Below are 25190 nucleotides of genomic sequence, written 5' to 3'. Positions count from 1 at the left end.
GTTTTTACCCTGGTGTTGGCTACAAACTTGGGGTTTGTATTTGAATAGCAGGAGAGAAAACAGTGAGACCAGGCCAAGAGCTCCAGCACAGAATCACCTCAGGCCAACATTCACCTGACTTCTGGGGGATGTTCCCAGTGCACTGTCCTAAGAAGGGAAATGTCCATAAATGTCCTTCCTGTGAAAAAGAAGAGGTATAGATAAGAGATTTCAGATAGGGGTCTCCATCAACTTAATCTCCACGGAGTCCAGCTTACATCTGGGCCTCAGAACAACGACAAAACCTTTCTCCACAAACATACTATGTTTGAAGCATCTGAAAAATCATTTCGTTGTAGCTTACTATCAAAGAGCTCTATGACTGAGAGGCTGTTATCTTTAAAATAGTCTATACATTTCATTCTTCCTTTGGTGGATATGGGGTGAAGCGATTAGAAAACAGAGGAATCAACCTCACCCTACACTACTCCACTTCCCACCAATGTTTAAACTATTCAGGCAGACTTTCTTAGGCAAACTTTCTTTGGCAAACTGAAGATAAGTCTGAAATAACCGGAGTAACTGAGACAAAGTTTTTCTCCTGGCAAATTAAAGCAAATACTTTTGCTGTCAAATCTTTACGACTGAAGTCACATGGCAAATCCGGAGCAATTTTCCATCAAAGAAATTGCAAAAGTGGGTCCAATGTGCTTAGAGTGAGGTTAGAAAACAGAATATTTGACTGAAAAGATAAGATAGAAAATCGAGTCTTTGCATTCTGTTGAATGAGCACACAGAGAATTTTCTAGATAATTGATGTTTAAAGATTGCGTTTGTGTGAATGGGGCATGCCAGGGTATAAGACTAGAGTAATAGCCTAGAAACAGTGAGTCTCGCTGGGATATATAAGTTCTCATGGTGCCTCGCATTGGGTCTCAAATAGGTGCTGTGAGACTCAGAGTGAAGACTGGATATTTGGGGTGACAATAATATTTGAGTATTTGTTCTCATACACAGATATTAGAGGGGCCCCAGAAACCCTCCTGTCTACCAGATGCAGAACACTCAACGGTTAGGGCTGCAGGCTCTGGTGTCAGCTGGACCGGGTTACAATCTGGGTACTACCATCCACTAGCCAATAATTTAATGCCTCACTTTCTTCATCTGTTCTAGTGGAGATTATTATATGACTAATATCCTTCAAGGGCCTTGGAGGATAAACGAGGCTATGCATGCGAACATTTTCGTGTGAAATCAGCCACACACTAAAAGGGAATTTGACATGAGACTCTCCACAATCTCCTGAAGGCCATGTGCAAGGGGAGGATGCCACGGGAGGCCTGTGTTTAATTCACAAGGGCATTAAAGACCAGTTTCAAGCAGGCTTGAGACCCAAGATGTCAATATGCAGGGCTGCCCCTCCATTTTTTTAAAAAAAACGAGGTGATTTGCAGACAGTAGAGTTTTGGGGGATCTGCCTAGAATAATAATATCTTAAGTGTCAACAAATTTTTGTTAGGGGTGGTACCAGAATTATCATGAAGGGGTGACCCATTCTTCTTCCCTATGGCCTTATCTTGGGCCTCCCTCACATGGCTGTAGGCTTCTAGAATAGACGGGTAGAAAAGTTTTGTGTGTGTGAAACTCTCAAGACATGACAAATTTCCAAAGTCATATTGCTTATTCCTACCACTGTATGTTTTAGGCTATTATCCGGCAGAAGGTTTGCAGTATAAATAAATTCATTCATTTATTCATCATTTATTCAGCTGCGATGTATTCAGCACCCCGTGTGTGCCAGGAACGGTTCTAGGCACTGGATTAATCCATCAGGGAACACTTCCCTGTCCTCGTGGAGTTTATATTATGTTAATACTTCTAATCAGAGGCAAGCAGAAATCACCTAAGTTAGTGGGCATTTCTTTGGAGTGTCTCATGGGCTAGTGGTGAATTAACTAAACAAGAAGAACTCAAATGCTCTGTGAATGGAATGAAGGCCAGGCATTCGGAAGCTGAGTGGAAACCCCAAAGTGGCTTCCTTTAGGGAGCCATTCTAGAGGAGCACCAGGTCTCTCTCTCCAGGAGCGAGGGACTTGAGTCTCTCTAAGGACGGGCTGGCTCTTTGAAAACAGGCTGAGGACAACTCCTGTGGTCACATGGGGTTTAGAGACCACTTCTGCCCCAGTGTGTTTCCCCATAGCATGGCTGTTAGCTTGGCAATGTGAGAAGACAGGTCCAAAAGGAAAGTATGGGAGGCATGGATCTTACAGGCAGAAAAGAAATTTGCAGAGGGAAAGGTGTGAGGAGGGAGACTCCCGAAGGTCTGGCTGAGATTCCCGCTCCTTCTGTGGCTGGAGATCTCGGGGCCAGAGCGTCTGCGAAGAAGAGGAGTAGACTTAGTAGTTGGCTGCTGAATCCTTTGGGGCCCTCACAGAGGCTGATTCTGGTCATCAAGCAGAAGGAGTTTATGAAAAGGAAATCAGCTAGCTCACAGAATCGGTGGGAGCCTGGAGAACCAATCTCATGGAACAACCTCCAAATCTACACTACAGAACTGCCCTGCTGAAGAGGCTGCTGCCTTGTGGCTGCCCCACCAAGAGGCGACAAATACTGCCAGTCGACTGACACTATTTCTATCCCATTTCTTCTAAAAAAGAAAAACAAAAAAACCCTGGCCGCCCCATTCCAGCAAAATGATTTCCACCCAGAGCCTTTTTCCTTAAAGTCCTCACTTCCAAGTCAAATGTAACTCTGATTGGTGGAACCCAGTTCATATGTCCGCACTCTAATTGCAGAGGAGTTGGGGAACTGATTTTTTGGTTTCTTCCTAATGAAAGTAGGACTCATAAAGCTGGAATTTCCCCCAAGAGCAAAGATGGGTTAAAATGTTGCCAGACAGCCAGGGAACATTGCAGTTGTCTATTTCACTCAACCCCTTAGCCAACGGAGGCCAGCATACACCACCCACCAATGTCATGCACAAGATCAACTACAACAAAATTCCCTGCCTAACGCAGTTCAGCATTCCTACATGCAAGCTAAAACAACTCCTCTGCCTGAAATGGGTATAACTCAAACGCTAACAGTAGTGGGCCCTCAGAAGTAAAAAAGCAAAAAAATAATGGGAGGGGCTTCCCTGGTGGCGCAGAGGTTGAGAGTCCGCCTGCCGATGCAGGGGACACGGGTTCATGCCCCGGTCCAGGAAGATCCCACATGCCGTGGAGCGGCTGGGCCCGTGAGCCATGGCCGCTGAGCCTGTGCATCCGGAGCCTGTGCTCCGCAACGGGAGAGGCCACAACAGTGAGAGGCCCGTGTACCACAAAAAAAAAAAAAAAAAAAAAAAAATAATGGGAGCTATCTCACCTTTTATTGGAGAAAACTGGCAAGCAGTGATTACGGTGTAAAACCTTCAGGGGGAGTTTTTGTGTGTGATTAGGGAACTATCAAGTACTCACTGGGTACCTCTCCTTTCCAGCTACATTATTCCATAGTCTCATGCCGGAGAGAGGAGTATCCCAGAATCCTCTCTCCTCTAAGCCTCATGTGAGCGCCGACTTTTCTGTGTTGGGCAGCCCCGAGCCAGATAGTAAAGGTCCCTTTCAGGGCTCACAGTCTCCCAATTCCTCGTCGCACCCATTTCCCCCTAAGCTGCACTCTGGAAAAGGACCACAGTCAAGTGTGAGGGTCATTCATTCTTATCTGTTTACCTTGGAATCCTGGCCGCCCCTGAAGGTCCCTCAGGGAGGTGTCCTGTGACCAGTTTGAGGAGGCTGTCCACAGTCTCTCAGGAACTGGCCGCAGAACTGGTACCAGAATCCAGTTCTTCGCTCTCCCATGATGGTGCCTCTTGCTCCAGGATATTTGCGTTTTATAGAGGACAGAGGCTGAAGCCAAAGGGCTGAGTTTCCTCTTGTAAAATATCGGTGACCTTTGAGCCCTCGTGCTAAGGATCACTGAATGATAGCACAGTGTTGCCCAGGAAGCCACCCGGAGGGAGGGATGGTGCAGTGAGCAGAGTGGGCAGTCCCGTGGCACCTGGATGAACGCCTGATGCCCTCGGCTCACAGGCGATTAAGAGCACGGGGCTGGAGGAGGAAGTGAGCCCATCTGGAACTTCACTTGTTCTCACTCTTCACACTCAGGGAAACGCTGGCCTCCGTCCCGCCAGCCCAGTTCAGATTCTGTTACCATCTCAGCTTAGCAAAGTGTGTGCCGGAGAAGGAGAATCCATAGTTTTTCAAGTTCCCTTCTGTCTAAAATAAGGGAGTTGCACTTTATGATCTTTGGAGCCCTCTGGGCCAGGCTCACAACCCTGTGAAAATGTGGGCAAAGGAGGGGTCCTCGACGAGGAGCTGTGAAGAAAGTTTCCGTCAGGGCTTAGACACCTGCGGGCTGTGAGCGCATCTGGATTCTAATCAGAACCTGAAATGGGACCAGCAATCAAAGCACTGATGCCAACAGCCCAGATGTTCAGACGATAGTGACAGTTTATTCAGCACAACAGGAGGGGAATGATCTCAGACTCTTGGGCTTGGGGACGTCTGTCTTTGTGCTGTCTGCACTGATCTCTGCTCATTCAATATTTAGAACTAAGAGCAAGGCACAGGCCTGTCACCTCCTTGGAAACCTGCAGCTTTTCTCACTATATTTCTATACCTGTCGCCCCAGCCGTACCCCTTGATCCCGTTACTCAGCTGAACAAATCTGCAAATTTAATTTTAACTTAAATCTTCAAATAAGCTTCTTAATCGGAATCTAAAACTAATGTCAATCTGTTAAGCACATTATACATCATGCAAAAATGTATAATGACCCTATTTAAGCTGTGGCCCACACGGTCTAGTTTCAGAGTGAAATCATGATGCATGACTGACAGTCAGCCACCAGAAAGCAGTTCTATGTAACTTGCAGTCCTTTGCTCTTCCACCTGCTTCCTTCTTACCTCACACGTGCTCTAGCTTCTTTTTCCTCTGAAATCTTGGGGGAAACTCTCTCCAATACCAGTCTGGCTACTTCTTTTCCTTCTGCCCCCTTTGCTTTCCGCATTACAGAAGCTCCTGAGAGCTGGTCTGGCAACACAGTACCCTGGGTAAGGCGAGGGAGGGCAGTGCTTATACAAGAGGACAGCAGTGCTTGCACAGGATCCAACCTACCAAAGCGGATCGTGATCGTTCAATGCACGCGGGGGCCCACTTCCTTAGGATCTGCCTACTTTCTCATTCTGCAAAATACTTTTTTCTAAATTTGTTGTAGCACCTCAGGTGAGGAGCAGAAGGTGGGGTGACACCTGTGGAACAGAGGTAGAAGAAATAGCAATGCCCAGGAAAGAAAATTGTTGTGAATTATTGGCAGAAGTTATCAGTGTGAAGTGAAAACAGGAGGAGAGAGGAGAGTCGCGGTGGTGCTGATTGGCGGCAGCCCGCGTGCGTGTGATGCCAGAACAGGCTCAGGAAATAATGACAGTAGTGTTCGTCTTTACTGGGTTGAGTATGTGTCAGGTACTTTACACAGAATGTTCCATTTATTCCGCGTGACTCTGCAAGGGAATATCTCTCTGTTGTGGAAGGGGAACTTAAAGCTCAGAGAGGTTAAACCATTTGCTCCCGTGTTAGGAAGTGGTGGAACTGGGATTTGAACCTGGGCAGTATGACTCAGAGACCATGCTTTCACTTCTACTCGGGCTTTACTGTTTCCTCACAAAGGAAGGTTCCATTTGGGAGCATGGAAAGAGAGAGACACAGAGACTCAAACAAGGCCACCGGCATGTGGGCAGGACTGGTGTTTTCGGCACGAAGCAAGATAGGAGCTGGGGAAAATCCCGCTCATCACAAGACACGTTGCTTTAGGAAATGCTGCGTCGGCATGATCTCAGTGCAGGCCAACGGCTGCAACAAACAACCCGGTAGAGGAACAGCTGAACACAAAAGTTGACTGCTCACATCACCTCTTATCAGACAGTCCAGATCAGGCAGCCCTCCCGGGCCCAGGCCCCTGCCCCTTAGTGATAGAGGTGAGAAGAGAGTGAGAGGGACAAACCAGCTACTTAACTACCAGAAAGTGCCGCATCCCTTGGGCTCATATTTCACTAGCCAGAATCAGTCCCCCGGGTGGGCTGGAGGGAACGTAGTCCCTGGCTGGTCAGCTGCTTCTCAACAGCAACTCTACACTCTGGGAGAATGACCCTTCAGGGATCAACCAGCCATTCCGCTCCCAGGCACACTTGACAGACGGAGTGGAGAGTGACACGATGACCTGGCGAATGACACTGGTGGAGGGCACTGGTGAATGGCACTGGAATTTCGGCATAGTATGGGCTGCATTGGAAGTGGGGTGCTCCAGGAACCTACATGGGGGCTTCTCTCAAGGAGTGGATCTTGGAGGTCAAGCCCATTCTGCAAGCATCTGTGGCTGCTGAATCTTGGCCAAGCCTCTTAGATTGGGGTCTGCACCGGCTTGTGGTCCAGTGTCCCTGAATCTGACCCCCAAGTTCTGCCAGAGAACTGATTTCTGAGAGCAAGACCATCCTTCCTGTGGGTTTAACTAGTATCTGTTACGTCTGGTCACACGACTTAGGTTTGTTTTTTTTTAAATAAGTTCCTATTGACAGGCCACTCTGGGAGTCCAGGCAAGAAATCTTGAATCCCAGGATCTAAATCTGCAGACTAAAGACATTTACAGAATGAATGTGAATAAACGCAGCTGTCAGAAGGGAAAGGGGCCAGAAAAAAGGGTGGACAGATTCTAAGCAAAAAAAAAAAAAAGACAAAACAAAAAAAACCCCAAAACACCAGACTGTTCTTAGAGTCATATTTCAAATCCAAGTTTTTATGTCTTTTTTCCCCCAAATTGTCATTAATTATGGATTGTGTGTCCCTTGGAAGTTTGTTAATATTATTAGTGTTGGAAAGGCGTTTCCTGCTTCTTTTCCATATGCAACTGTTTATTTAAGCAGCTGGTTCTCATTTCTGAGTGTAATTTCAGCAGTCCAGCTACAAGATAATGGGCTGAAATGTCTCAAACAAAGCTTGAATAAATAACTAACTTTGATATTGTTTTTCAGGAGTGGTTGAATACACTATTGAGTCTATTGGTATGAACCTGGCCCCTCTTTAGGAAAATGTCCCTAGATGGAAATAATAGTGGATTTGAAAATTTCTGAGTTGCATATTTTCTGAAACGCCAGCACTCTTTTTGTACATCTGACACTTTGTACTTGGAAAATGGTCTGTAACTACTCTTCAAAATACTCCTCAGAGGAAAACTGCAAAATTTCCCTTAGTTTCCAGATGAGGAAACAGGCTCTGGAAAGGCAGGCATTTCTCCCAATGTCACAGGGAGAGCATTGAGCTTGGAGACCCCGAGTCCCAGTTTCTCACCCAGTTTGTCACTCCACTCGTCCATCCCACTGTCGGGAGACTGCTTTTCCTACCAAACAGCCAAAAAGACTGTAGGGTGAACTCAGACCTAGTGAGGTGCTAGGAGAACAATTCCAGAACAACTGTAGGAATTTGCACTTGAAATGAGTGCTTGGTGCCCCAAGCACTGAAGGATAAGGAGCAGGGTGCACAGACAGTCCACATGGGGGCCTGCATTTGACCCAGGCCCAAGGTCTCAGCTTAGCTGTCACTTCTTCCAGGAAGCCTTCCCTGATCTTGCATGACTGAATTAGGGGCCCCTCTTCTCTAGCGTATCCTCCGGCATGGGGACGAGGCCTCTGTGGCAGCGCTTGCATCCTGCACTGTCATCACTCAAATTTGCTTCTTCTCCCCACTGTGGGCTCAGCAGTGACTTTGGCCCGCTCACCTGTGTGCCCCAGGGCTGGACATCCAACCTGACACATAGCAGGTCTCGAGAGCTCTACTTGGATAAATGAATGAATGAACAAATCGACACAGAGGGTCCCAGGGCAAGCAGCCTGGCAAAAATGTTCCTGCTTTCATCCAAGCATTTAGATTCTCACAGCCACAAGTCCCACTGAGCAGCCCGCCCTGCCTTCCTTCCTGCCCCAGGGGTGGCTGCTCGGGGTGGTGGACTGCTGCTAAGAGCTGGGCTACCTCGTGGCCGAAGGAGGACCTGTGAGCAGGCCCCCTCACCCTTTCAGGGTCCCCAAGGCTTTCCCAAGGGAGTTTGCATACCATCTGGAACGAGGGTACCACAGAAATGCTCCTCTCAGCAGAACGTGTAAGGAGCGGCTTTTCTTACCGAGGCCTGTCCTCAACGAGGCAGGCACTGGGGTCACCCACCCGGCTCCAGCCTGGCCCCTCTGGCCCCTCCTTCCTCACTGACACAGGATCTTCCTGCCCCTTCCAGGCCTGGGGGTGGGGAACTCTCTCGGGAGTCTCCATGGGAAACTCTAGGGGAATTCCAAGCCCTGAAGAGTGCTGCCATCTGAAGTTGGCTTCTGTCACGGTTGCTCAAGAACACTGGCACACAGATTGGGAGGCTCAGCGCAAAATGCCTTGGTTTTCTTTCCCCAGCACCGTCGCGCCGGCCAACCCCCAGGACTCAGAAACGCCTTATTGTGTAAGCTGGAAGCAAGCAGGCCAAGCTGTAATCGGTTTTGGCACAAAGTGTAAAATCAATATATAATCACCTAACGGGCCCAAGGTCAATTTCTATGAGTTTCACACTGCGGTTTCCATCAGGCCAAGCCGTTTCTGTGAAGCAAGGCAGGCAAAACCGTAGTCACCAGGGCACTGGGCACAATTTCAAGACTCAGCCCTTCCCAGTTGCGGAAAATCTGGGCGTGGGACATGTACCTCCAACCTGTACTCTTTGCATCTCCTTTTCTGGATGCGAGATAGAGCAGGAAACACTGGTCAAAGCAGTTACAGTGCCGAGAGAGCCGGGCGACTCTTGTTGGCAGAGATAAAGGGCTTTGTGCTAATCTATTCTCTGGAAAACGCAGGTCAGGGAATGTTCCGGGCAGCCCTCAGATGTCCCACAATAATAAAAGTTCACCGTAAATGACACTGTTGGTGTGAGATACAAGAAACAATGCAGCCAGAGGCTGACTGAGGCTGCCGGGTTCAGGCTGGGTTGGGACCCATCTCCTTATTGCCCTTGACTGAGAACGGCCAGGCTGCAGATCAGCCGGGGAGGCTGCTGCCTCGTAGGCACGGTCTGAGTGTCATGAAAGTACGAAGACTTAGAGCCTAGCCCCGGTTCTTCTCCCAAGACCTGTACAAGTCAGTGACCTGAGTAAATGGAGAAAATAGTATCTGCTCTACCTCTCAGGATGGTCATGAGGTCTCAGGATGGTCACGAGGTTTAAACCAAGTGACGGAGCGTATGTGACGGTGCCAGCTGTTAAATGCTCTCGTTTCTCATTTCTAACTCACCCGGGGTCTATGGTGCTTGGACTCTACAAACCGCGTTTCTCCCTTGCCGGCTGCTCCCTGTTCATCCTGCCAAGGGCGAGGAGCAGCTACAGGCCTGGAGCGAGGCAAGCAAGTCACCTGGGGTGCGAAGCTGAAGGCAGCACTGATCTCAGCTGTGGATCCTGCACCTGCACGACCCCCCTGAAATGCTCTCAGAGCTTCGGACTAAAGGCCGTTTCTTACAGCCTCAGTTTACAAACACATGCCTCGGCGTCACTGGTGGAGCGCCAACCTCCTGAACTCGCCCGGGTAGTTGTTTTAATGATTTTGGTTTCTTTGTTCCCTCCGATGACAATAGACAAGTTGCTTTTAATCAAGCAGGGAGCATTCAGGGCTTCAGTTTGACTGCAGAGATTCCTGAAGGTGGTGGGAATGGGGAAGTCCAGCTCCTCAAGGGAGTTGGGCCTGGGCTGAATGAAAGGAGGACAAGATGACTCAAGTGACCTGGATTCTGCTGCTGTCAGTCATCCACGTGCCCACACATGGCCTAGCTGGCCTGCCGGAGGAGGGAAAGCAGAGAGAAGGACAAGGACGGGCTTGGAAGAAGGAATCCAATCCTTGGAAAAGGACTCAGAATTACTAAGAAGGAAAAAGAAATCACCTGGCATTCAGAGTCTGCCAAGAGCAAGCAAGCCATTCACGTGGGCATTGTTCGCCCCAGTTCCAAGGAAACCATGACTCAATCTGGTTTAAGGAAAAAAAATCTATAGGGTTTAATGATTTTGTTCCCATAATAACACTAAATGAACCAACAACATCTTAGCTCTGCTTGGAGAAAAACACAAACCATTCTAAGGGAGTGATGCTTAAATGTGAAACTCACTCCATTCACCTCTGCCTCCTGCACTCAGACCTGCCGCTCTAACTGATATTGACATAACAAATGGCAAATCATTAAGCTGTTGATATTACGCTCTGGGGCATCTTGGTTACAACTGCCAGTGATCTTCGTGTCTGTTTCATCTGAGGCCTAACCTGGGCTAGCCAAATCCCACAGATGGCGGCTTAGGGCCAGAGTACAGCACATACAGTTGATTTTTTTTTTTCTTTCCATGCAAGAAAATGATAGAAACAGAACAAACGTAGTAGTTTTCAGAAAGGTTCCTTATCTCACACTGTTTAACAGGTAATTTAGAAATATACTCTTTTTGTCAGTAGTACTGTGTTAGTTTGCTAGGGCCACTGTAACAAAGGGCCACAGGCTAGGTGGTTTAAGCACCTAAATCAAGGTGTCAGCAGGGTTGGCTTCCGCTGAGGCCTCTCTCCTTGGCTTACAGGTGACCGCCTTCTCCCTGTGTCTTCACTTAGCCTTTACTCTGTGTGTCTACATCCCAATCTCTTCTTCCTATATTGGACTTGGGCCTACCCATATGACCTCATTTTACCTCAATTACCTCTTTAAAGACCCTGTCTCCAAAGAGTACAATCGCATTCTCAGGTACTGGGGATCAGGACTCCAGCATATGAATTTGGGGGTAGGGGACACAATTCAGCCTGTAACATGTACTAGTGATGAGAATTACATAAACAGTTACCACTGCTTGAATGGTTACTAAATGTTTGGAATTATACTGCACAGTCAACTTGAATTTAATCCTTAAAAACAATTTCATATGGTAGTTGCATCATTCTTCTCATTTTAAATATTAGTGATGAAGGCTTTAGGAGTCTAAGTGACTTGCCCAAGGTTATATTACTAGGAAGTATAGAACAGGAAGTGTAAAGTATAACATAATGTGAACCCAGGTCTGTCCAGCTCCAAAGAGGTCCAAGTTTCAGAAGATCCTGCAACTATTTCCCTCTCTGGCAAATCAATGAAAACAACTTTCTAACCCTTAGTAATTACACAATGAAGAGAATAAGGTGAAATATCTTTGAAAGAGAAATAATGTCTTGGGTATTTCAAATTTTAAAGGAAGAATATAATATATGCCATTTCTGGATGAGAACCAGTTTCACAATTGAGAAGCATTTTAAAGAATAAGCTAAAGGAAAAGAAAAGCAATGAATAATTAAACTTTATTTGTTGAAGTTCTTGGCATTGCATTAGAAAATAGATGATGATTATCCATTTTGGAGAAAACCCCAGATCTCAAGAACATACTTTGTACCATGAAATTTGAACCTTACACAAAGATAGGAACAAGAGCTAAATTGAGTAGGTAAGAAACATCTATATTTATTTTTCTCTACTTTAATTATAAAATCATGTGGTTTTATTGTTTGGCTAGACCTATTGCAAGATTATCTGGTTTAACTCTTTCATTAGCCTTACCTGTCTCAAGATTCCTATTTATTGTAATTTATTCAGAACAGTTTATCAGTGATCCAACTGTGTCACTTTTAATGTAATATCTATTTTATCTGTTTCTTTGCTCTCTGCCCCTGCTATCTGACCCATCCTAGCTAGATATTAGCCAGCTAATCTTAACAGGAAGTAAAATGAGTAAATATGATCTGAAATGATTCTTGAACTGAATATTTCAGACATTCCAGATAAACCTAAATTGGGATTCAAAATGTTAGGAATACTCAGCAAATGTGGCGGGTATTTGAATTAACTAGTTAATGTCAGCCATAGTTCTGTAATTAGCAGCAATGACTATGCGATTATCATTACAAAAAGTATACATTCAACATCTGTATATGATTTTTCAAAGTTACTATAAAAAGCAAGATGGAAAGATTTAGTTTATACCCTTAAAGAGTCAATAGAGGCAGTATTTTTTAAAATAAATTTATTTTATTTCTTTATTTTTGGCTGCGTTGGGTCTTCGTTGCTGTACGTGGGCTTTCTCTAGTTGCGGTGAGCAGGGGCCACTCTTCCTTGTGGTGCACGGGCTTCCCATTGCGGTGGCCTGTCCTGTTGCGGAGCATGGGCTCTAGGCACGCGGGCTTCAGTAGTTGTGGCATGTGGGCTCAGTAGTTGTGGCTCGCCGGCTCTAGAGCACAGCCTCGGTAGTTGTGGTGCTCTGGCTTAGCTGCTCCACAGCATGTGGGATCTTTGCAGACCAGGGATCGAACCCGTGTCCCCTGCATTGGCAGGTGGAGTCCCAACCACTGTGCCACGAGGGAAGCCCTAGAGGCAGTATTTTAAGATCAATAAAGTGCCTTGTATATATTCTGGTTAAAGATCCAAATTGGCATAAATTGATACTAACCTGCTAACCTTGAATTTATCCACAAAGAGTGTCTCAAGCTGAAACAGAGAGGAAAACAAAACATAATTCCTAACTGAAATCTTCAGTGTGATCTGAACATAAATCCACTTAATGCTAAGTTCCTAAATACATAATCCAAATTGATATTAACCTGCTAACCTTGAATTTATCCACAAAGAGTGTCTAAAGACTGAAACAGAGAGAAAAAGAAACCTAATTCCTAACCGAAATCTTCAATGTGATCTGAACATAAATCCACTTAATGCCAAGTTCCTAAATACATAATGCACAGTAGCTAATAAAAACATTTGATAGAAGGATTAAGTGACCAGAGTCAGTAGTGGCTACATTAGGACTTTAATTGCCACAAATGTTAATCTACAAAACTCTCCGAGGAGAAATAGTCCCTTTATGAGAGAATCAATATTGCTTTTTAAAATCATAAATAATGCAACGTAGGGTCAATGTCTCCGAGGAGAAATAGTCCCTTTATGAGAGAATCAATATTGCTTTTTAAAATCATAAATAATGCAACGTAGGGTCAATGTCAACATCAATTTTACCACAAAGATACACACAGACACAGTTTCACAATTTTACACAACAAAAATACCATTCTGTTCCCGGTTTCTACTGGTCGGGAAGGGAGTATGTCGCAGTTGGCTCTATTTGCGGGAGTAGCTCGGAGGTGTACTGCATACCCCATTCTCACCCCCGGCATGGAGAACCCCCCTCCTCAAGCACATTCTAATGTCCAGACCCCTTCTCCCTTCCTTTAACTACTCCCACTACACCGTATAATTCCCAAACACTTCTATTTTTCTCTACCACATGTGGGGTTATTATCTTCTTCTTGCTACACTATAAGGTCTAGGAAGGCAGTTGGAAATTGTTCTGTTAACTTTTCTAGCTGCCCAGAACTAGTAGTCTTTCCATAAATGTTTGTTTAATAAATGAATAAATTAGTGTCTTTTTTATCACATCCAATCTCTCCAATCTGTTGTTGGAAGCATATACCTTTACACCAATATATGATTTCTTTCCCTGGTCATAACATTTCTAATGACAAAGTATATTTTAAAAATGCATCTTCTTTGTTGATAGAATGATCACTGTACACATTCAGCTACTTTGCTGAATATTAAGCTGGCTTATCAGAATAAGATTCAATTAAACTAAAATTAGATTTTTTTCAATAATCTAGCGTGACTAAGTCTCTCTAGTATTTAAAGAAATGGACTCAGCAAACAAACATTCTTTTTAATTTTTCCAAGAAGAAAACTTTGGGGGACACAATAATTACTCTTGCATCTTGCTATGTTACTCAGATTTTAGGAGCAATATGACAGAGTGGGAGTAAAACTGTGGGAAATCCCCCCAAATTGTACTTGTGGTCCAGCCCATTGTGAAATTCTGTGGCATGGCATAGACCTGTTGCTAGGCAGCCCTGATGATGAGACCATGACTCTCTGCCTCAACAAAGCTGTGCTCCAGCCCAAGTAAACAACCCTGCTGCTTTAAGCAGGCAAAGGGCTGTCAACAGAATATTTTCACTCAGCTCTGAAAACCTACCAGTTCCAGGCTTGGAGGGTACACAGTGCTCTCTTACTAAGAGGAATCTGCTACTTAAAATAAGAGGAGACATATTTAAAAGCTAGGAGGTCACAGACCATATGACTCTCAGGGCCAAATGTTCAGAAAACAGGATTACCATTTTGTGCTTGAGTAGTTGTTTTTCTGTTGAGCCCAAGTGAGGAATATTGAATGCAGGTGTCCACATTTGCATATGTACCTCGCATGTTGCAATTCTGTTTGCCAATGGCATTGGCCTGTTGGGTCGTTTCTAGTAAGCAAGGGAACTGTTTGCATTGACCAAAGCTAACTGGGACGCTCTGCTCAAATCGCCTGCTTTTAATGCAGAGTCCTCCCCAGGACTTGAAATCCTAACTTATGGCAGAAACTTCTGAGGGCAAGAGAGTGAAGGGGGCAAAATCAGACCCATTTTATGCCCTCCTCTCTCTGTCAGTATCCTAGGAGATAGATTTTAGATGTAGCACTCCTTGAGTTAGGGAATTGTTATATTATTGGAGTTCCCTTAAGCTGTTTTTGAGTAATTCTCCAAAAAACCAGGAAGCTCCCTTTCTTCCTATTCTATTGCACACACATACATACACAACATATGTATTCTCTACCTTTGATTCTGCACAACATTTTTCTTTTTTTTATAAAATAAGTCAGTACTTCGTGTGACTCAGATAATTTTAGGGTTCAGGGGGGTATTTTGAAGTAGGCACAGTGCTATGTGGTGGTTTTAAAACATATTCACAAATTCTTTGGCATGCGTCCCTTCAAAAGGTAAAACCTAATTTCTCTTCTCTTGAGTATGGGCCAGATTTAGTGACTTGCTTCAAAGGAACAGAATGTGGCAGAAATGATGCTATGTGACTGAGTTTTGGTCAAAAAAACAGTAGCTTCCGCCTGGCACACTCTTGGATTGCTTTCTTTGGTGGAAACCAGTTACCATGTTCTAAGGACACTTAAGTGGCCCTATGGAAGGGGCCAGGAAGAGAAGGGCTGAACCTCATGCTAATAGCCAGCATCAACTTGCTAGCTGTGTAAGTGAGCTTTCTTGGAAATGAATCCTCCAGCCTGCCAAGGCTTCAGGTGGTTACAATCCCAGCTGACACCTTGACTGCAACTTCATCTGAGATTTTAGAGCGAAAAACACCCAGTCAAGCTACTCCCATTTTCCTGACCCATAGAAATTGTGAGAGTTGGTAATTGTCTATTGTTGATTTAAGCCACTAAATTTGTAGGTAATTCTTTACACAGCAACAGATACACACACTGACACTCCTTCCTCCTATGCCCAGGACAAATAATACCAATTGATTATGGAACTCTTGTCCCCTGAGCCTGGACATAGCTTTGTAACCCTTCACAATTGCATCAGGCAGCCACCAACAAAAGAGATTAAATTTATTTGCCAACATGTGTCTAGGGGACCAACTAGAACTGATGACCATTCAAGCTAACATTTTAGAAAGTGTCATTTTACTATTAATTGTAAATGAAGACAAACTTTAGCAACCCTTCTCTTGCAATGTAGATACTGTTACATAGTATTTACAACCATGCACAGGTAAAAAGTATGGCCTGTAGAGACTGATTTTTAAAATTTATTTCTGGTCTGTTTCGCATGGCCTTTTTAACTTACCCTACAAAAAGATGGTGTCATACACCAGTTCAAGGATTTGGTCAAAGTGGATTTTGTGAGTATAACCCAGTTCCTCAGGCCACAGTAGTATAGAGGTAAAAATAAAATCACTATCAAAAATGTAGCTGGGGAGTGATGTCAGCAAAATGATGGAGTGGGTAGTCGCAAGCTCTTGTTTCCCCACAGAAACACCAAAAAACAAGCTGAAACTCTCAGAACCAACTTTGTTAGAACTCCAGAAAACAGTCAAAGTTTACAGCGACCAAGAAAATGCTGAATAGAGAAAAAAGCAACTTGAAAATGGAAAGTTGGTGGCATTTTTACTTGCCCTTGCCCTATTCCCTCCCCAGTGTGAAGGTAATTTTGAAGAGATGGCTGCCTGTGTTCCCAGTGTGGGCTACTGCTCCTTGGTTCCAGAAGGAGTAGAGCAAATCTTGTTCACACATTATTCTGTATGCCTGTTCTAACCTCTCTGGGGGTTACCTGAAGACGCTTGTCTCAGTTTTGCCTAGCTCAGACCTCAAGCCAGAAAAGCGTTGGACATTGCTTGAAAATGTTGGTAGGTAAACTAACAATCTGTAGAAGTCTAGGGCAAAAGATTATGGTCCAGAGATACAATAGATTATCTAAGGCCCAGGAGGAAAAACTGGGGAAAATTCTTTGGGAAATAGGGACATCCCCAAAGCACCTGGGTATACAGAGGAATTTAGAAAGCCATGCATAAGCTCAAGGCAAGATTCATGCTCAGAAAAGACCGGAGAAGATCCTAAGCTTTCACCTTGTGCCAATCCCTAGGCTCAGCATAAGTCTGACTGAGTTGGAACAACCCAGCAGAAAGCCAGTCTGTGAAGAATGGGAGAGATGTTTGCTCTTTTGTGTTTATCTTTTTCATGATTTGTGTTTTATTTTTGTTTTGCATTAACTTCTGGCATTTAAGGAAACTTTGTCAAACATTAGCTGAACGTAAGCAAATGGAACAGTGACCACACATGCCAAGGAATATTATTTGCAAAAATAGTTTGGAAAGTCACTAAACAAACAGGCGATCATAGCCTTCAACAATCAGCAAAAAAAATGCAACAACAAAAACAACAAATCTTGGGGAAGGGGAAGATTCTGATTTTCAGAGTTATGACAGTATAATATTCAAATGTCCAGTTTTCCAAAACAAAAAAACACAAAGCATGCAAAAAACAGGAAGGTTTGGCAAATTCAAAGGAACAAAATAAATGGGCAGAAACCATCCCTGAGGAAGCCCAGACATCAGACTTATGAGACAAAGACTTTAAAACAACTGTCTTAAATATGCTCAAAGAGCTAAAGGAAAATGTGCCCATAGAACTGAAGGAAATCAGGAAAACGATATATGAAAAAAAATGAGACCGTTGTAGAAAGGAACCATTCTGTAGCTGAAAAATATAATACCTATAATGAAAAATTCACTACAAGGGTTCAATAGTAAATTTGAAGATGCAGAAGAAAGAATCAGCAAATTTGAAGATAGGACCATAAAGAAGTATCCAGTCTGAGGAGCAGGAACAAGGAAAAGAAAAAAAAAAAACAGAGCCTAAGGGACCTGTGGGACATCATTAAGTGGACCAACATATGCTTTATAGGAGTCCCAGAAGAAGAGAGAGAAAGGAGTATAGAGAATATTTGTAGATTAATAGCCACAAACTTTCCAAATTTTATTAAATACATGAATCTACATATCTAAGAGAAAAAGAGAGCATCCCAAAAGCAGCAGGAGAGAAGTGACTCATCATATGCAATGGATCCTTTATAAGATTAATTGTTGATTTCTCATCAGGAACTGTGGAGGGCAGAAGGTGGTGGGATGATACACCTAAAGGGCTGAAATTTAAAAAAAAAAAGTCAACTGAGAATTCTATATAAAGCAAAACTGTTCTTCAAAAATGAGGTAAAAATTAAGACATTCTCTGATAAAAAGTAGAGTTATCAGTGTGATAAAGCCCACAGCTAATAACATAGTCAATAATGAAGGACTGAAAACTTTCTCTCTAAGATCAGGAACAAGACAAGGATGGCTGGTTTCACTGCTGCTATTCAACATTGTGTTGGAAGTTCTAGTCAGAGATACTAGGCAAAAAAGAAATAAAAGGTATTCAGATTGGAAAGGAAGAGGTAAAACTATCTTATTTGCAGGTTACATTATCCTATATGTAGAAAATCCCAAAGCATGCACAAGGAGGAAACATACTAGAGCTAATAAGCAAATTTAGCAAAGTTGCAGGGTACAAATCAACACATGATATCAGACCCTTACCTTACACCACATACAAAAATTAACTCAAAATGGATCAAAGACTTACACTTAGGAGCTAAAACTGTAAAACATTAGGGAAGACATTAGGGAAAATCTTCATGATTTAATGCCACTGAATTGTATACTGAAAAGTGGTTAAAATGGCAAATTTTATATTATATATACAGTTGACTCCTGAACAACATGGAGGTGAGGGGCACCAACCCCCTGCATAGTTGAAAATCTTCTAATCTTTGTGTAATTTTACAGTTGGCCCTCCGAATCCATGGTTCCACACCTGCAAATTCAACCAACAGTGGATCGTGTAGTACCATAGTATGTATTTATTGAAGAAAGTCTGCATGTAAGTGGACCCATGCAGTTCAAACCTGTGTTGTTCAAGGGTCAACAGTATATATTTTACCACGATTGTTTAAAATGAACTTTAAAGAAGTATAGCTGAGATAGAGGAAGAGGATCTTTTGCTCTCCCTGAGCACATTCCCCTAACGCACTGCTTTGGCAGCGTTCTTTTAAAGGGTGGCTGTTGACATAGCAATTGTTAAAGCCACAAGGAAAACCCAGTAGAGGAAAACAAGACAGGTCTGCTTGCTTACCCACCGACCAACGGGGCAGGCCTCAGTTCCTTGGGAGAACCCCCATTCTCATGGCCCAGCTTCCAGGCTATGCCTCAGGTGGCCACTCAGTAACACTCCGAGGTCTTCAATAAATGTTTCCTAAAGAGATCTAACATCCCTAGAAAAATGTCCCAGGTGTGCCTAGGTGATCCTCTCAAGTACACATGGCTGCCGTTTTCCTCCTCTCCTTCTCTCCCTATGGGAAAGCCTGCCTTGTAGGTACTGCACCAAGACACCTTCTCAGTTCCTGGTGCCCCGTTCTCCAGACTCCAGCAGACACCCTCAGGGGGGCGGGGAAGGGAAGTCCCCTTTGTTCCCCTGGTGCACAGCAGGTTAAAAGGTTACAAACCAGACTGCCTAAAGCTCTCAAAGTCTAACAGAGATTTTAGGAAATGGAGTTTTAGTTTTGTCACTCCCTCCCCTAGTGCTCAGGCAGGAATCCCCTAGGACTAGGCAGAGGTCAGTCTATGTGACAGACGCAGGGCTGTGCTTAGAAGCCTACTTTGACCTACTGCCGCTGATCTAATTTGGGAACTTCAAGTCTCTTCCTTTAGCACAAATTCTCTCTCAGGAGTAGCCTCAGGTCTCCTGCAAATATAGCCCAAGTGGGCCGCCCTTCCCGATCCCCGAACTTGCTTGGACATGCCTGCATCCTAGGGGGCGTCCACTTATTATTAATAGTTAAGGTTCACGCTGGCTTTCTCTGTGCCAGGCACAATAGTAAAAGCTTTAGACACACTAATCTTCTTACATTTTTTTTAATTAAAAAAAAATCCGATTATGTTTTTGATATCTACATGTTTTGGAAAATGTGCAGTGTATCAAAAAATATATAAGATCATTAAAACTTGCCCTCAATCTTGTTGCTTATTATTTCATTTAATCTCCACAAAAATGCAATGAGGAAGATCTAATTGTTTCTATTGTCCAGGCAAGGAAATCTAAGCTTGAGGAGATGTTAGGGCCCTGGCCTGAGGTCACACCTAGGAAATGGATTTTTACTGGGAGAGCCAGAGCTCCTTCCCATGGACCACACTTCCTTCTCAAGCTGAGACTGCAGCTCCATAAGTTAGTGCAGAGATTCCCTCATGCTCAGAGGTTCCTTTTACAATATTCTATACCTGGTCCTTGCTGAAAAAAAATGGAAGGTAACCCCAACTGTTGCTAGTCACAGAAGCAGCTGCTAACTATGGACTTTAGGCAAGATGACTTCCTAAACTTTTTTTAACTGCAAAATGATTACCCCCATAGTGTTAGCTAACACCTCCATAATGTCATGTAATTACTATTTCTTTTCTATGGTTTAATTTAATAAACCCTTTAATATCTACTCTCTTAGCAACTTTCAAGTATAAAGTACAGTATTATTAATGAAGACTTCCTAATCTTAACTGCAAGAGTTGCAATAGTCCAAGGACCATTAGAGATAACATGTAACAGGCCTAAAGAATTGCTTGGTATTAATACATTCTTAGAAATTTTGGTTGCATGAATAAATGAATGTCCATTACAGGACAAACGTTCAATGACTGTTCCACATTTTGGTGTCTGAACAGCAATTCTACCTGGATCACTGATATTAGGGTCAAATTGAAATGGGAAACATCCCATCCACACAGTCTGACATCCTGACAATTATAGGGGAACATCCCCCCCGGGCCATAGTTAAGGTAGGAGAGGTAATTCCAAGAAGAGCAGTTATTTTGCTGCTTCTAACTTCTACAATGGTTCCTTTTTTTTTTTTTTTTTTTTTTTTTTTTTTTTACTGTTTTGCTATCTATCTCACCAAAGCCAGTTTCAGGTTTCTTTCAACTCTATTGCACTCAAGGGGTTTGGGAGTTCTCTCTGAATCATAGGCATAAAGATTTGCCAGAAAGTCCCTGAGTTAGCTTGGTGATGAATTCCTCCCGCAACTAGTTTTAAATCTTCTCCAGGTGCTGTTTAGTGATTGTGTGACCAGCCCACAGAATGGAGTGCCAGATTTCTTCTGCGGGTGAGACATCCTGGCTTTGGCCATATCTGGTCAAGGACTTCATAAATTCTCGAAAGTGGATCTTTCTTCCACAATCCTCAACGTCACCTGCAAGCATTAGTGAAGATGTTTTTCCACTTAAAAGTCACCTCCCCCCCCACAAAGTTGGCTTGGCTTCCCTGCTTCATGCTGTCACCATAAGAGAAAAAAACCCAGCTTCAGGTTGAGTCCACACCCGGCCCACTGCTTCCGTAACAATGTAGCTGGCCTCTGACTCATCCTCGCCTTGTGAATGATTCATGCACACGAACAAGCTCCGTGCATTCCCCCACCCCCGGCACTGGAACTCTCCTCAATAATACTCTACCACAGCCAGAGCCACCAGCGCCCTGTCCCCCATCCCCTTTCCTCCTCCCCACACTTCTTAGGGCTCAGAGGACCTAAATCTTGGAGACGTCCTCCCCAGGCTCTCTCAGCAAAAGTCACTGATACCAAAAGGCAGTAGGCGAAAGTTTTCTGAACAAGGGTTTTGCATTCAGGCAGGTCATGGTTCAAGTTTGAATTCCTTCAATTGTTGGCTGCATGGCTTTAGATACAACCATTTATGCCTCTAATCCTTGTTTTCCTCGTCGTAGTCAGAACACTGGGAAGATATCTGTACTAATTCCTCAGGGGGATTATGAGGATTGAATAATATGAGGCATGGAAAGCATGTAGCACATTGGAAGTGCCTCATAAGACGTAGGTATTATTATCGTCATTAATACCCAAAGACTCAGCTCCACGCAGAGACACTGGTGGTTCAGTCCACGGTGAACAGCCCTAGGCTTGCACTCAGTGATCTGCTCCTACTGTCTCACATCTCATCCCACTTGCTCACTCTCTCCAGCAATTTCCCAGAACAAGCCATCCTCCTTCCTGCCTTAGTGACATGGCACTGCTGCTTCCCTCTGTCTATAACATTCTTCCTCTTCTCATCTCCTTTGTCCCTTTTCCCAGGCTGACTTCTCGTCACTTCCCTGGGAAGCCTTGTTGAGCTCCCCCAACACCCCTAAGCAGATCTGATGAAGTTCCCTCTTAATGCTGTTAAATGCTACACCTCTGTGCAACACTGTCTACAATGATAATTATTTCATTACAAATGTAACCGTTGTTGTGTGTCTATCTCCCCACCCCCCGCACACACACACATTCACCTAGGAAATGGCTTGACACAGAATGCAAACGAATGAGAGAAAGAATGAGAGGGAGAGAGAGAGAAGGGAAAAAAGGAAAGGAGGAAGGAAGGAGGAAGAGAGGGAAGGAGGTGATAGATTCTTGGCCACAATGTGAACCACCCAAGTCATACCATTCTAGATCCTAGCCACACTGGCTCAGCTCACAAGACTGGGATTCTGTATCAACTTGCCTAGACAGCTTGAGGCCCAGTTTCTGGATCTCAGCCATCACTGTGGAGCCTAACACCAAACCAAGCTCTTCCAGACCCTTCCTTGGAGTATTAGATGCTGCTTTCAAAAGCACAAGGCAGTGCCTGAGGTTGTGCGGGGGATAAGATAAACCCCTTGAAGCATACCCCAGCCACCTGCCTGCCTTTGCGTATTTCCTTCCACCTGATCCTCACTGTGGTGCCCTACCCCCTGGTTAGCCATAGCCATGATGGCCGCCTGGACCTCGGCTAAGTTCCCACGCATTAAAGACATTAGACGCACCCCCATCCCCATCCTGCAGTGAAACCGCAGGTCTCTCTTCCACCACCGTGTGGCTGAAGCCCCAGCAGGCCTCATGCTTCTGGTTCTGGACTCTGGGGGAGACAGGGTTCAGGGTTACCGTTAGTACTTCTAGGACAGTTGAGGAACCTAACTCTCAGTGTAACATCCAGGGAGCATTGCTCACCAACTTCCCATGGAATATTGTAGAAACTTGACATTTCTATGAATTTTTAAAATAACTCATTTGAAAAACATTATTTTTTTCAAAACAAAAATAATGTAACCACCTAAATGGGAAAAGAATTTGAAAAAGAATAGATACATGTGTATGTATAACTGAATCACTTTGCTGTACACCTGAAACTATCACAACATTGTTAATCAACTCTACTCCAATATAAAATAAAAAGTTAAAAAAAAAAGGAAAAATCGTATTTTTTTTCAAGAAGCTTCTAACTTTCTTAGGGTTTCCCTACCACAACTGCATTAAAAGAACCCATGTACCAGCCTGACCCCAGCTCAACACACCCATATTTTAGTCGTATTCTATGCTAACCCCCATGTCTAGCTTTGTTTCTATGAGAAAACGCATGCTCAGAGCCAATCAACCAATCTGAATACCAGTCTTGGAACCTCAATCCTTGGCAAGTGGGGAGGGTTGGCTGCCTGTCCACCAGAGCACAGGCCTCCCTACAGGTGGGAATGGGAGAAGGTCCAGGAGGGGTGTAGTTCATGTTCAACTTTAAAGTAATGAGACTGGTTGAGGTACATGTCTGGGGAAATGGATCACTCGCCAAGTGGCCCTTCTTTCTCTTCCCCACCATGTGGCACCATCCACCCACCCCCACCCCCAGTCTTTGTTCACACTGATGCTTCTCAACGGGATTCCTTCTACCTTCCCCTCCACCTGGTTAGACTCAGCCCATCTTCTAGGTCTACCTTGAAGCTTCCTGAGACTTCTCCAGACTGTACCCACCTGCCCTTCTGAACTCTTAGGCCCTTAGCACACATCCCCGTCTCAACTTGTTCTAGAATTGTCTCATATACATTTCTCCCAATCACATTATAAACTCCTCAAGGGCAGTGCCATGTCTGATGCATCTCTACAGGGTGAGCTCATATTGATTCTCATGAACCCTCGATCCTTTCATGGAATTGGAGCTGAAGTCCTGGCCATCTCCTACCCCCTCTCTACCACACATTTTCTAGCTCTCTAACCTCACAGGAAACGGGGAGGATGAACTATGACCACCCAGAACACCCCGGTGTCATGTATGTCAACTAAAGGTGTGGTTGTTTATATCCCCCAAAGATTTCTGTTGTGAGTGGGAAACCACATGCTTTCCAGGAAGGAAGGACATCCTATCAGTTCAACAGGCTCAGCTGTTGTGTTGTGTGGGGTCATGGGTACAGAGGACAATCAGAGAGGCCAAATGATTCTGTGTAAGAGAAGCTGAGGGAGCTACCCAGGTGAAGGAATCTTCTAGGGAGAGGCTGGAAAGGGGAGGGAGCTGGAAGGAGAGCCTGTGTGGCTGCAAGTTTGAGGAGAGAGACAGGACCTGGAAGATAGAGATGGAGAAGGCAGCCGGAGAAGCCAGTGCAAGGGGTGAAGCTGTGGGGTAAAGAAAGATATGTTAAAGGACAATTTTAAAGAAGGTCATGCTGTGTGACATAGTATATATACCCCCACTTCCCTCTCTTGGAAACCTTCAGTAAAAATCGACATCATTCCTTGAAATTTTTAGAATCAGATATATGGAGTTTGGGGTTCATTTTTTCAATAAGGCCACAGGAGTTCTCGTGGTGGGAGAGGGTGAACGCAAAGACTTCCAACAAAGCCCAGCTTGGGACAAATGGATAATGTATTCTTTCTTTCTTTCTTTTTCTTTCTTTTTTTTTTGAGAGTGTCAGAGTCATCCTTCATTGGTACAAAGACTAAATAAGAAAAGTACAATTTGTGAGAATAAAAAAGAAAAAGTTACCCTGAGTCCCACCAGGTTAAGAAAATTTTTCCTTATTTTTTTTTTCAAATCCTAATTGAACCTTTAAGAAATGCGTTCTTAACCCAGGTCCTGGGGAGAACTCTGAGACAAAGGAGGAGCTCCATCTTTGGCAGCCTATGTTGTACCCATGGACAGCGGATTGCTGGTTATGGCTCAATTAGCAGGAACCCCCCCCCAAATCCAACAGTTCTGAAGAACGCTTGGCTGTCCCTTCTCGGGGAAGCCCCAGGGCTGAGCAGGAGCTCCCCACCTTTGGGGGAGAGCATTTGGCCCCAGCAGCCGTACGCTGTGGGCCACAGAGCACGCTCACGCCTATCATTTTAATTCCAGAAGCAGGAGCAAGCCAATAGCAACAGCCTGTGACCTGTGGGTGTCAAACACACCAGACAGTGGTCAGCATGTAGGTAACAGATGGGAGGGGAGGTGTTCCTTGGCTGTGTTGGGGGAAGGCTGAGGGCCTCTTCCATTTCAAAGCCTGTGGTTTTCTCTGTCAAGGACAGCTGGCCACACAGGGGCGGCCCTTGGGAAAGTCTGCCCCTCAGGCCTCTGATCCTATAGGTCAGGCGTGGTTACTTTAAAAATAAACTCTGGTGACTGTAACCCTGGCTCAGCTCATGAGTTTGTGTTCTTGGACTCAAGACATGGGCTGCAGCTATGATTTGCATTCACCAACATTAGTCATTTCAGCATGTGAGAGTGAGTTCAGGAGGAAAGAGCCAGTTCAACTGCTGGCTCTCGCTGCTGCTTTTCTCTGTGGAACCAAACAAAACACCTCAGTCCTCCCTCGTCCCTCTTGCTTCAGTCACCCCTGCTCAGGCTTAGCTACCTTCACTCGACAAAAGTTTATTCTGGACCATTTAACCACA

At 44.5% G+C, this 25190-nt stretch overlaps 1 protein-coding gene and 1 long non-coding RNA gene across 4 annotated transcripts in view; one reads left to right on the top strand and one right to left on the bottom strand.

Annotated features, from left to right (window-relative positions):
• Positions 1-25190, top strand: part of LOC117308693 (uncharacterized) — a 122756-nt gene that overhangs the window by 46587 nt on the left and 50979 nt on the right. The window lies entirely within an intron of this gene.
• The window catches only part of LOC141276922 (uncharacterized), an 82120-nt gene continuing 69051 nt past the window's right edge, over positions 12122-25190 (bottom strand). Inside the window, exons 2-3 of the long non-coding RNA XR_012327295.1 lie at positions 12521-12558; positions 12122-12438 (exon numbers count right to left, since the gene is read on the bottom strand). This is a non-coding gene — a long non-coding RNA (uncharacterized lncRNA). The remainder of the gene's footprint in view (positions 12439-12520; positions 12559-25190) is intronic.

Source organism: Tursiops truncatus, chromosome 17 (genome assembly GCF_011762595.2).
Source record: "Tursiops truncatus isolate mTurTru1 chromosome 17, mTurTru1.mat.Y, whole genome shotgun sequence".
NCBI lineage: Eukaryota > Metazoa > Chordata > Mammalia > Artiodactyla > Delphinidae > Tursiops > Tursiops truncatus.
The sequence above is the reverse complement of the archived record's forward strand: the minus strand, read 5'-3'. Positions and strand labels throughout refer to the sequence as shown.